The sequence below is a fragment of the Dunckerocampus dactyliophorus genome, chromosome 11 (genome assembly GCF_027744805.1).
Source record: "Dunckerocampus dactyliophorus isolate RoL2022-P2 chromosome 11, RoL_Ddac_1.1, whole genome shotgun sequence".
NCBI lineage: Eukaryota > Metazoa > Chordata > Actinopteri > Syngnathiformes > Syngnathidae > Dunckerocampus > Dunckerocampus dactyliophorus.
In genome coordinates this window covers 8,968,694-8,981,869 of record NC_072829.1, presented here as the reverse complement: position 1 = coordinate 8,981,869, position 13,176 = coordinate 8,968,694, and the positions used below count along the sequence as shown (strand labels likewise).

Sequence of the window (13,176 nt, the reverse complement as noted above, 5' to 3'; positions counted from 1 at the left end):
CGCGTTTTAATACACTGCCTAAGTCCATATGTGTGTGTACATTTTTTATCTCAAAACACCCCTGTTAGCAGCCTGTTAGCATGCTAGGGTTTCCGCTGAATGGAATTGATCGTAGTGCATCGCCACTACAAAATAAAACCCACCATGCCTTAAAAATGATTTTTTTTAAGTTGAAAACAATGTTAAGTAGTATATTGTATGACTGGATACACTGTATATTCTACATAGATAAAAATATAGCTTATTATTTACACACATATTGACCACAAATACTTTGAAAACAATTTAAAATATAAAAATGTTTCACTGCGCTTTATTTTGATAAACATGCACCAGAATCGCCTGTCTGCCCTGATGGCAGATAAAAGTACGCGTCTTGTGTTGACGTTCACTGTCTTCCCCATTATAGTGACAGTGAACAATAGTCCATAAAACGTGTAGTCAATTGATGACAGCGTGTGTTGTCTCTTATGTTTTAATCTCAATCGACTTTGGGGCATCTTTGTTTACACATTTTGCCTCTCGCTGCCTCTCTGGCGGCAGCTAGCTAGCTTGTTTTTTATCCCACGGGCGAGTTACAAGTGGCTATCATGTTCATGCTAACTTGGTTTTTGAAGTGTCCTTTAACAATCTTGCTCTCATATCATTGTAATACTTACGGCTTGTCTTCAAAACACTAGATGCGTGTCCAGCTTTAAGACAGTAATGCTACCACAGAGGTCTCCAACAGGTAGCTCGTATGCTAGTAGTAGCTCACCAGCTGATGTTGAGTACTTCACCGAAGAATATTTACGTCACCTCTTCGTATTTTTATGTGTTCTATTCAAACATGATGCATGAGTGGAGATGTGCTTTGTAATTAAGTCATATTTAAATGTTGGCAGTCACACAAAACACAAATAGCTCACCTGTCAGGACAGCCTTCTATAACAAAATATTGAAATTGTTATTTTATTTTGTTAATTGTGTTATTTTGAAATAAAAAGATATTATTGAACATTTCATTTCCCACGCATTCATATTACTCTAAAACAGGCATCAAATAAAATTTAGGTTTGTGTGAAATAGAATAAAATGTTCTACTTTTGTACTAGGTCAGAACAGTTTTGCAATGTGCTCGGTTCATATTCTGCTGGTTGATGAAAAACGTTAAAATGAGTAAGTTACATAAGTAAATAAATTATAAAAAAATTGTGATTGTCATAATAAACAAAAAAAACATTGCAGACGCAGCAGCGGCACTCTCATGGAGCCCACCACCACAGCTTCAGAAAATCCCAGGGGAAACCCTGCATGCTCTCTACTGGAAACTGGTCATTTTCACCCAGGTCCCTTGCCATCAGTGGTTGACTCTGTAGTTCTTTGCTAACTAGCACAGTTACACTACAAGTATGTGCTTTTTTTATTCATCATGCAGATGCGGTACAGAAAATAAATGGATGGGCAAATAGCCTCTGCAGTAATGAGAGATTCTGAGGAAACTAACCACACTTTTAACACTGAGCTACTTGTACATGCCACACTCGTCATCCTTAAGACATCTAATGAAGAATACATTGTTTTTAGAGACTGCAGCAACACTTTAAAAACACTTTCCATAATCACCAAACAGTCCACAGCCTTCAAAGACAGCCAAGGTCTAATTCATGAAATGAATACATGGACTCAACCCAAAGCTTTTACATATGCAGTTAATATTCTAATATTTGTGTACTAAATAATAAACCAAAAGAAGCATGTTTTGCCCTGGCATGTGGATTAAAGAATTCTGTTTATTTATTTATTTATTTATTTTAACAGTGCTTCATCTGATTCCAGCATTTCCTCCGAGGGAGGAAAAGCAGTCAAATCCTTTCGCACATTTATCCAGATGTCTCGCTTGCTCCAGCCATCCTGGTTTTAGAGCTTGGAGTCTTTTCAAAAGCCTTGGCAGCAAATCAGAAACTATCTTTCATCAAAAAGTCACACCAGTGACAGCGCCAAGGATAGATCTAGCAGGGAGGGAGAAGAGATGAGATGGTGTTTGCAGTCATCCGTAAAGTGCTATTGTTTCGTGGCTTCGAAAACACAAAATCCCATTAACAAATTCAGGGAGTGGGAAAACATCTGGCTACCTGCTGCAGATCTGATCGCATTTGAAAGGGTGACAAGCATCAGTTTGAGCCATGGTGGAGGATAGGTTGCCATGGAGTGATGACCTAGTTGAGAAGTATTGCCAGGAGGAGACGGTTTATCAAAATTGTAAGGGAAATTTCCGTTATGCCTAAAAAAAAAAGTGAATCATGTAATCAATCTGTACCATCCTTATGAGGTCAGTGTATGGACCATACAGGATAGAAGGGTCATCATGTCCATAAAATTCTTTTAGCCTTGGTGACAATCTGGGACAATAACCAGGCACACCTAGTTAGGGACAGTCTTTGTGACCGACCACGGGATGCTCCCATGCAATGCTTCTTCCTCATCTTATTCAAGATTAAATCGAAAAAGAGACAATCCATTGGGGTGTTCCAGTTCTATTCAAGTTCACCGTAGCAATATAGAACTGCCATGATAAATATCCCAGTCAGCTAAAGCTGTTCATGGTTAAGTGGTTAGAGTAGAGTCTTTTTAGAGATTGCTATCCTCGTCAAGAACTTTACATCAACCCTAAGATCGATGATGAAAACTTTTTCTGCTGTGCAAGAGTACCACCAATGTACAGTACACCCAACCCCCCCCCCCCACCTCCTTGTCAATGTGAATGCCATTCACTAAATTACTGGGCTATGAAATTAATTTACTTCACACCTTTAGGAGCCATCACATACGATTAGACTCCACTGGGATACGGTGCAAAGATTGGTAGTGAAGCCGAACACCACGCTAGTCGAAATGAATAACCACAGGGCATGGATGCTGCAGTGTTTCAGTTGGACCCATTGAAACAGCCTTAGAAACAGGGAAAGGGGGGGGGGGGGGGGGGGGGACAGCGTTATTAATAAAAGTCACAATATCGATAAACCCATCCATCTCTGCAGCCTCAATTTGTCTCAAGAGGTTATTCATTGTTCTTTAGACCATCCTGCACCTCTTCGGTAAATATGATATCGACTGGGTAACTTGCGTTCTAGCTTCCACAGATCCTCAACTCTGGCTAGGCTGCTCATGTCACAGCAACTTCCATCTTAACGTCCACCAATCTTCTGAGCTAAAAGCTAATTTACAGCGTTATCACAGCCTTCAAATACCATTTAAAGACAACACAGCCCAGTCCATAGTAAAAAAAAAAATTGCTGATAAACATGTTGCCTCGCATGATAATCTATTTTGTACGTTCCTTATTGCCTAAAGTTCAAGATTGTAGCCCCTAAAATCTTGTAATCTTACATCTTGTCTTATCCACATGTCTTTGTCCGTTTATGTATTTCACCCGGAAGGCCGAGTGTTCCCAAACAAGAGCCCAACGATGAAAGAAGGTTTTCAAGCTCTGGCTTCTCACTGGCACTGTCAATATCCTTTCGTGGTTTCACAAGACACTCGGTTCCTGAGATGAGATACACATGATTTGGTCTACACGGCGAGAACAAGACGAGACGAGGGTTCAACATTAAAGCACAATGAAAAAAGAAAAAAAAATCTATGGCAATATACAGTATTGCAATCTACTAATTTAATTTCTCCTACGTTACTTTGCATTGCTCCTCATGAGGCTACGCTCTTATGCACTCTGTGTAAATCTTTTCTTGGCAGGAGGTCCATAAATATTCAACTTCTCTGTTTTCGAAAATGTATCAAATAGCTATATGACAGGCAGACTGACAAGAATGGATAAAACAAAGCCCTTTGTCTCTGAAAGATCCATTTGGGATTTCAACTGCTCGACTGTTCTTTTTTTTAGAGCTCATCTAAGCACAGACACGCAAGTTCACTTGGACGCCACCCTCATCGCAACTGCCTTTTCTCATCCATGAGCACCAGGAAAAAAATATATATAATCAAGCGAGGCTCTGTAGTAAACCATCCCACAATGAAGAAATGTCACCTCTTCTCAAGCAGGCAGAGGTGGGCGGAAACAATTTCAATGTGGGAAAACAAGGCGAATGTTCTCGATGTGGTTCAGCGCCAACATGCTAAGTTTAGCACAAAAAAAAAAAAAGCGCCTCTGGCAGGAAAGTTTAGTCAGACAGATTGAAGCAGAAAAGCACAAAACAGAGAGGACGCAGGAATTTGGAACAGACACCACAGTCATGGTGGATGGCAAACTTGGTTCATCAGTCTGAGCTCCAAGAGTTTGAGACGCTCATCAACTGTCCAAATGTCGTGGTCACTTTTGACATAATTCTAGTTTGTTTATTAATGAGCATCACTGGCAACATGAACCTCTTTTACATAGAGATGCTGAAAAATGCTGCATCATAGCCATAACAGTGGATGGAACATTTAGCCACGCGTACTTTTCATACAGAACATGAATAAGTGTCCAACTCGTATTGAAGGACAGGATCAGTCTCCTAAGTGGGGTACCAAAAGTGTGATATAGCAAGCAAAAATGACAGTTATTTTCAAACCCATATGCATATTAAAGTAAGTATCACTTTGCTTTCAAATTAGGCTGAATCCCAGTTCTACCCCTGACCCCTAGGTTTTGTGCGTTCACGAGAATCAAGTGGTGTTCCAATTCTCCTAAAACGGAGGGGTAAGGGGTAAGTGCTCAGGGGTATACATCCCTTGAAACGAGTGTGGTAGCCGACCACACTTGAAACAAAGGAGAAGGCGGAGCTACGACACCAGCTGAGAAGACGGTAGCGCTGAGACCGAATGAAACACATAAATCTAAGTAATTATGCATAATTACTGAGTTTCACAGTAACGTCACTCATGTTTTATTATATAGATGGTCAGGAAGTGAGCTAAATAAAAGATGTAAGCAACATGGCGATACTGTACATGGAGAGCACACCACATTATCAAATAACTTTTGGAATTTAAAGTCCCATCTATTTTTTTTTTTTTTTTAACATCACTCTAAATTAGCTTCTGGCACACTATTACTATATTACTATTAGTACTGTATTTACAGTGCGGTAATAGTTGTAGCCCATCAATCATGCATGTGTGTCACTCCTGCAGGAGATGCTGAGCCAACTGAAGTCAGCCCTCTGCTACAACACACAGCACTCCAGTACCATTCAAAAGCTACAATCACAGTATGGAAAAGTCAAATACAACAAAATGCAATTCTGGACTTTCTTACAAAACAATCTGAGGGAGAACATCAACGACAGGAGGAGAGCGCGCCTTGAAATGATGCTTGATAAGGTTTATACATTTTTTGATAAAGTTTGTTGTATTGTTATTCTATTTAATATGTACATTTGATACATTTTCTAGTTGTATAAAGGCTACAGTGCTGGTTGTAAGCTGTTACTGATGAGAGTTGTTTGTTGTTGTGCAATAAATGTCAGTTTGTAAAAATGTGTGCTTTTTTTTTAAGTTTTTAGGTAGGCCATATAACACAGAAATAATGTAGAAATGTATGCACCTTACTTTATGGAAGGAAACTTGTATTATGAACAATAATACTCATCTGCCTACGTCACAGCCAGCAACCTGTGAAGGGTGATGATGTAATAAGAATCAAGTGGTGTCCCATTTCTTAGTGACTTTTTCCCCTTGGAAGTGCAAATGGACTTAAATTGACATCAGATCAGCCCGAAGAAAATATTCAACACCGTTTCCCCAGTTTGTTCAAAGTATTTGCAGTATATTTTTATTTGGCTATTCCTGCAAATCACAGTCAAATCATAGTCTGTGTGCCATGGCCCTTGACGGTAGCCCCTTCTCTGGTAGTCCTTTTAGGAGACACGCAGCCTCTACACTACCTCAGAATGCTAAGAATCTTTGAGTGAGCAAATTTGTCCCCTCATAGTGCCATTCATACAAAAAAGAACACGATATGGAAAAACACAGACTTTTACAGGCAATAAAAATGTATGAATTATTGTAAAAAAATACATGCTGCAAATTCAACATTTAGGCTTGGACTTTCTACTGTAAGGAAGTGCACTTATGAAAGCTAACTTGAAGTCTTCCAAGCAGACAGATCACCTTAGATAACCCCGGAATTTCTCTGAACTGTCAGACCTGAAGCCTAGAAATGCAGTTATTAAAAAATTTTAAAAAAGATGTCAGCTAGTGCAACAGTGGCGTACGGATATTCTCATCCAACAGGATGTCTAACACCTGCCCTACAAGCACAATACAGAAAGCCAGCCTAAAAACCAAAACTGAAAAAAAGGCATTCTGCTCATGTACCTTTTCTGTGTTGTGCACATAAAATCCACATGCTTCACAGTCCTGCACCTTTAGTTACAAAAGCACAAAGCCTTCAATAGAGCAGCAAGTCAAGAACACCAACATGGATACTGAATGTCAATGACGTGCATAGTTGTTTGGATCAATCACGCACATTGATGAAGCAGAACCCGCTGACATGGCAAATGTTTCTCATATTTTATATACATATACTGTATACATACATACATACATACATACATATATACACATATATATATATACACATATATATATATACACATATATATATATATATATACACATATATATATATATATATATATATATATATATATATATATATACATACATATATCGCAACTTTTGTTGGGAAGGATTTGAAAAGCAGGGCTTCCGTGCTTTCTTGCGCACTTTGGAACCCAGATACAACGTCCCATCGCAACATTATTTCTCTGACACTGCAAGTGTGAATAAGGGCAGCCTAGATATTTGGGCTAGTCATAATATACCGACGTCTGCAAGCATTATTCTTGTATGACAGCCGCTGGTACGGAAATCTATATTTTGTATGACAGCAGTTTTTGACTTTGCTATTATATTATTAATATTATTTTCAGATTTTATGCCCAGGATTTTAGTTTGATTTAGGAAGTCTGTTATTTATTTGTGAATAATGGCAGATTTTTTTTTATGTTGGTTACTCAGAATATGCTGAAGTTTGTTAATTTTATACATGCTGCAACTGGTGCAATTTACTTTTCCTGCTGGTTCTGTGCAATGGGGAATATGTTGGGAGATGTAACCTTCCAATTATTAAAAGATAATGGTAAATCCATCTGTTTCATGTTTATTTTAATTGTGGATCATTACAAATATGCTTTGGTTTAGTAGCACACAGGGACTAAAAACAAATTATATATAGACAAAAATGATGCATGAAAAAACTGCAAAAAATGCATCGCTAATTTTATTATCGTATCGCAGTCCTCTGTATTATGTGAATGTTAGCACATCTTCCAAAGCATTTTGACCATAACCAATAGGGGGCAGCACAAATTGACATTTACATATATAATCTAAAGTATGCATCAAAAGTGAGCATTATTATTAGACACAGTTTTTGCATTGCATCTCATTATCTTGTGTCCCTAATATTGTGTGCGCTGCTACTGAATCTGCCCCATGTTTGTTTGAACACAACACAAGGTTAATTGAGTGCTTGTCTTCTGACTTGGACAAACAAGTGAAGTCAGTTGTTGATGAAGTGATGCATGAGCAGGCGTCCGAGTCATGAGACACAGGCATGGAAGACTAAAAATACGAGCGATCATTACCGACATTGTAATTTCCCAGGAGGCTCCAGATTCTGAGGGATTACAGAGTCATTATTGGTCATCTCTTCAAGTCAGTGATAGATGGCGTCTCTCAGATGACGGTAGTCAAACAAGCATGTCGTCATAACGGCATATTAATAACCCTAAATACTGACCAGAGGCCCAGCTGTTGGTAAATGTTAATCCTACTCATTGATTGAGTCCTCAGTTGGCAAGCGTCTTTCACCTTTCATTCAAGCAGACGTGTGCAGAGACAATTCCCGCTGGAGCTCACGTTGCAGCTGACTGGCAGGTGTCCTTCTCAGAGAGCAACTAACAAGGACGCGGGAAAGCTTTACTATGTGCAACCTGTCAGAAGTTGAGCTAAATGCCACCAGCTTTACCTTACGGTAGAAAATGACAATGAGACTAAACTATGAAAGGAAATTGCTCACGAATAAAGAATTCATCCACACATTTGATTCTAAGGACAAACAATTTCAGCATAAAGCCAAGCTGCAGTAACCAGTCATATTTATATAAGGCGTGGCCAACCTTTTTCCAGTGAGGGCCACTTTGTAAAGCACCACATGTAGACATGCTAAGACGTTATACAGATTTCAAGAAAAAAAATGCATCTCATCTTTGTGATATCGGTGAAAAAGGGTATTTTTAGTATGAACTTTGCTCTTTTTTCCCTCCATTTTTGGTGTTTTTTTCCCCCCAAATATTTAAACTTTCTTTGTAAATATTTAAAATTTCTTTGTATATTTAATATTATTCCCATAAAATTCAAACATTTTGCCCAACGTAATTAAAAAAATTACAACTTTGTTTTGTTTGTTTTCCATAATATTGCGACTTAAAAAAAATATTTAATATTGTTACTCTATGCTGCTCAAATGACATTTTTCTTTATAACATTACAACTTTATTCTCATAAAATTGCAACCTTTTTCCTCATAAGAATACAACTTTTTTCTCTTAATAATTTCACTTTGTTCTCATCAAATTACAGTTTTCCATCCCTGCATTCCTTCTTGTAAATTTTCTTCTCATAATTATGACTTCATTCCCATAATATTTTGACCTTATTCTTGTAAAATTATGAATTTCACGCAACGTAATTGTCCAAAATTCAGACTCAAAATACTACGACTTTTAAAAAACTACGTTTTTCCTTTAATATTTGAACTTTATGCTACTAAAAATACATTATTTTTCCTCGCAATATAACAAATATTCTCATAAAATTCTGACTTTTTTTGGCTTAAGATTACATTTTTTTCTCTCAATATTTTGACTTCATTCTTGCAAAATTATCACAGATTTTTTTCAATTTTAGATATTAATTGATAGCTATTGTTTTTTTTAACCATTTAAAAAGACCAGTATGTTTTTATAACTCCACTAAAAAAAATGTCATTATAAAATACATTTCAAGGAGTATTTGCTTATTTTTATTAGATACGGCCCTGAGATGGGTCAACGATTGCCACTGATTTTCATGCTTTGTTTTTTTTTTCCTACAGTACCTGATTAAAAACTAAAATTTACAAATGAGATCCTCAGGGGAAAAAAAGTCAGCTTCCAATTTATATTTTTCCCCACTTTAAATAGGTCAATATTTTAAAACTACTTCAAATTTTACTATAGGGTTTTTAACCCTTTAAGTGCCAGTATGTTTACATAACTCAAATTTTTCATTGAAAAAAATATGCTAAGGAAAAAAACACAAAAACAAATAATTTTGTTTTACATACATGCCATTCCAAACAACAGGCACCCTTGATGAAAACAATAAAAAGGTATGAAATTTTGCTTTAAATGCTTTAAATGGGCAAAAGTGGCCACATTTGGTGGCCAAAAAATTTAAATTGAAAGCCAGTAGTGCAACTTGAAATGGCAACATAAAAAGCCTGCATTAATTTATGCTGAGACGTGCATTTTCAAGAGGCCATATTTTGACCACGTAGAACAAATGTGTACCTTTGCTATTGGCTATTTGGCTAATTTAATGAGGAAGGATAACAATTCAAAATTGTTTTAAAAACAAATATCCTTCAAAAAATGACACCTATATTGTGGTGTATGGTTTTCCAACAAGACATTTGTTACTTTTGCTTATTTTTCTGGGTCTCAAGATGCTTAAACCTAAATTTAGCCCAATATCATCCCCGTGCACCACGATGTATGCACTTTGTGTACAGTCCCTAACGTCAGCAGCTCGTCAGTTCCCTCGCCTTCCTGCAAACTCATGTTTTCAATGCACTGTTTAAAAAGTATTACGTGAATGAATGAACATAACACTATTATAATATTTATGAAATACTTAGCTTTTCATTTATTCTTATGGGATCGTTATATTGTGGAACCACCAACTTGCCGGGTGCCTTGACAATGACTAAAGAAGCCTCACAGTAAGGACTACCTCTTTAGTAAGAAACAAAAAGGTCACCTCAACTCAAGTATTTAAATGCAAAAGTTGTTAAATCATCAGCGTATTTTGCTTTTACACTTCGCAGAGTGTAAAGCGTACTTCGAGCGAAGCTAACTGCTATGATACGTTTAGCAGCATTGTCACGAAAGACGATAAAAGTATTAGAAGTACCTGTCGGTGCTATCTGCTCCGTGGCGACACTCCGGAACACTCCATTCCAAGCGGGAATGTTCTTTCCTTTAATTATATGTGCGTGTTCTTGCTTTATCAGCATCAAAGGGGAAGCTTCCAGGTAGCAACCAGTCAAGCTGTCAAGAGCAATGGCGGAAGTGAGTACGGCAAGCGACGAGGGCAGCACGTGCGTCTGTTTTGACGTTGATTCCTTGTCAAAATAAAAGCGTGGAGAAACGACATGACGCAAAATAAAAGTCACATACAAGAAAACGTGTGGTCCTGTCTAAGTGCAAGAAAATGCAACACTGGCAATGATATCATCGCAGAAAAGTAAACGTAACAGCAAAGAGGCAGGTTCTCTTCTTGGTTGGTCTGCACATGTATTTTTGCATCTCCATTCATCAATCATTTTCATTATTTTATATGAAAAAGGAGGAGTAGTGAGTCCTCGCGTCCACCACGGAGGACACTGGAAAAACGTGTTGTTTATCAGTGATGGGAATTTCGGCTCCTTCAAAAGAGCCGAATCTTTCTGCATCCAAGCCTCCTCAGATTTTTTGTTGCTTGAATTGATTTATGACCAAAATACGTGGGGAAACTTTTATAATGTAAAAGTACAATTATATCAAATGTTTATTAGTTGTTAGGTTTTATATTTATACGGTAAACATGGAAGATTGCCTGGTAAAAAAAAACAAAGCTCCATCTCAAGTAGACAAAACCATCCAATCTGATTGTGTGTATTTGTAAATGTTCATCTATTTACAGTGGAACAACAGCATCAATGTTACACAACAAAATATATATTAAAAGTCAAAGCTGCACCCAGGAAGCAGTTTTTGCTTGTCTTGAGAAAAGATTGGCATTCAGAGACCCAAAGTGCCTCAGCATTTGTTTCCTGCTGCTCATTTTCCTCACTTTTCCAGCATGTAGTCTCAGCGTTTAGTAAATTATGTAGAAACGTTCTTTCACAGTCTCCCTCCCTCACTCACAGCTGTGCCTCGTGTGTAACCCCTCCCTCCCCCTTCCGCTCAGTGCTGACACACGCTGCACCACGCATAATGACCAATCACGTTCGGCTTTAATAGAAAAACAGACGAGACCCAAAAAACAAAACAAAACAAAAAAAGACGAACTGGCTTGGTCACGTCAAAGAGCCCACTCCCGTCTTCAAAGAGCCGTCTCCAAGAGCTGGATCGTTCCAGAATGACCCATCACTTTACAGCCGTGCCGTTGTAAATTAGTGTGCCGTGAGAGATCATCAAAATTATTACCGTACAGTCAAACCTCGGTTTCTGAACTCCGTACAAAATCTTGCCCCGATTTTTGTACACCGTCTCGGTTATCGTACTACATTGCTTGTAACAAAATGAGCCCGTGTGTCCTGTACTGTATGTTGCCGCGGAAGCGAGTCCCACAACCAAGCACCCGACACATCGGTGACTCACTGTTGGTACACTTTTCAGTGAGTGTGACTGCTAAATAACCTGCCACGGGGGCCCAAGAAAGTTGCGAGTGCCGGGAATTTGCTAAAGAAGGCGAGAAAGACTATTGAATCCAACAAATAACTCACCGCAAAGTATGAAAATATGTTCCATGCGTCAGTGAAGGTTGGGAAACACCGGTTTACAGGGTCTTAAAATGACTGTTTGTTACCAAAACCACCTCAAACTATTGATGAAAGGAGTCTCGGGATGATAAAAGATCGTATTGTATTTAAGTCCAAGCGCAGTAAACTGTACAAAGCAACCAAAACAGCACAACACACAACCTGACAGTGACTACGAACAGCTAAATCAATGAGAATGTGACAAAGCACAGGAAAATCATTCAAACGTGCACTACTCACATGACTTTTCTGTTGCCTAAGCTATGTTTAAGGCAAATGATATCAAGTGAATTCCCATTACCAGGGGATTATCATGTCTACACCACACTTTCATGAACTGTTTAAAGCAATTTACATCTAATTACACCATAATAACACTTTCACCCCAGACTTGGAATGGTATTTGACATGTTTTGATAGCTCAATATTATTTTGACCTAGCCTCATGAGGAATGAATGCCCTCAAAATGCACATTCATCCCAGTTTAATTGTGGAAGGTCATGCACGAGAGGTTGCCTCAATTAGATAAAGCACATGGTAATGTTTTACTTCTGCATCTCCTACTTTGATTTTCTGTTTTTCAAAAAAAGCACATCAATTCAGTATGCTTTATGACTGAACGCAGCTGTTGATGTTTTGTTGTTTTTAATATTCTGGACCACGTTCACTGCAATACTTGGGGGACACCATGTCAGACCACATGCAGTGGTGTGAAAAAGTGTTTGCCCCCTTCCTGATTTCGTACGCCGGGTATTCCCTGGTATATGCATCTTCCAGGAGCAACGATGAGCAGTTTTACTTTACCGCCTCTGCTGCTCAACGTTTTAGGATGGCCACAGTTTGATGCTGAAACTGATGAGTTCCCTTCTTCCTACAGGGAAAAATAAGTTCATTCATGAAAGTGGCTGGGTAAACAGAAACATTCCTGTTTAGCCACACTTTGCAAGGATACCCAGCTAACCTAATGACTGACAGCATGTTTCCACACATATGTATGGAGCAGATAGTTTTGAAAGTTCACAGCTTTGATGGGAAAAAAAAAAAAATAAAACCCCCACGCAACATGAAAGTGGAGATTACCTCCAAAGTCTAAATCGGTGTCGACCAGAGAAAACATGTTATATCCCCTTGAATGGCGCATGTGAGGGAACGTTCTATATCAGCCCCGCTCCACACATGCAATATCTGCTGCTGTCTGCATCACTCCCTCATCAGATTAGCCGCTCTTCTGAATCTCCCACATAGTCTGAAGTGGAACGGTACCATGCATTCAAGTGTCCAAGTGTCAAGGCCGCATGAATCTCATCACGTCTGACTGCGATGCGAATAAGTAAGGTTT

At 38.4% G+C, this 13,176-nt stretch overlaps 1 protein-coding gene across 3 annotated transcripts in view; it reads right to left on the bottom strand.

Moving 5' to 3' along the window:
• enox2 (ecto-NOX disulfide-thiol exchanger 2) overlaps window positions 1–13,176 on the bottom strand; it is a 246,205-nt gene that overhangs the window by 221,889 nt on the left and 11,140 nt on the right. For all 3 annotated transcript variants that reach the window (XM_054792439.1, XM_054792442.1, XM_054792440.1), the window contains exon 4: window positions 10,225–10,361. The gene's annotated coding sequence lies outside the window, so the exon portion shown is untranslated. The remainder of the gene's footprint in view (window positions 1–10,224; window positions 10,362–13,176) is intronic.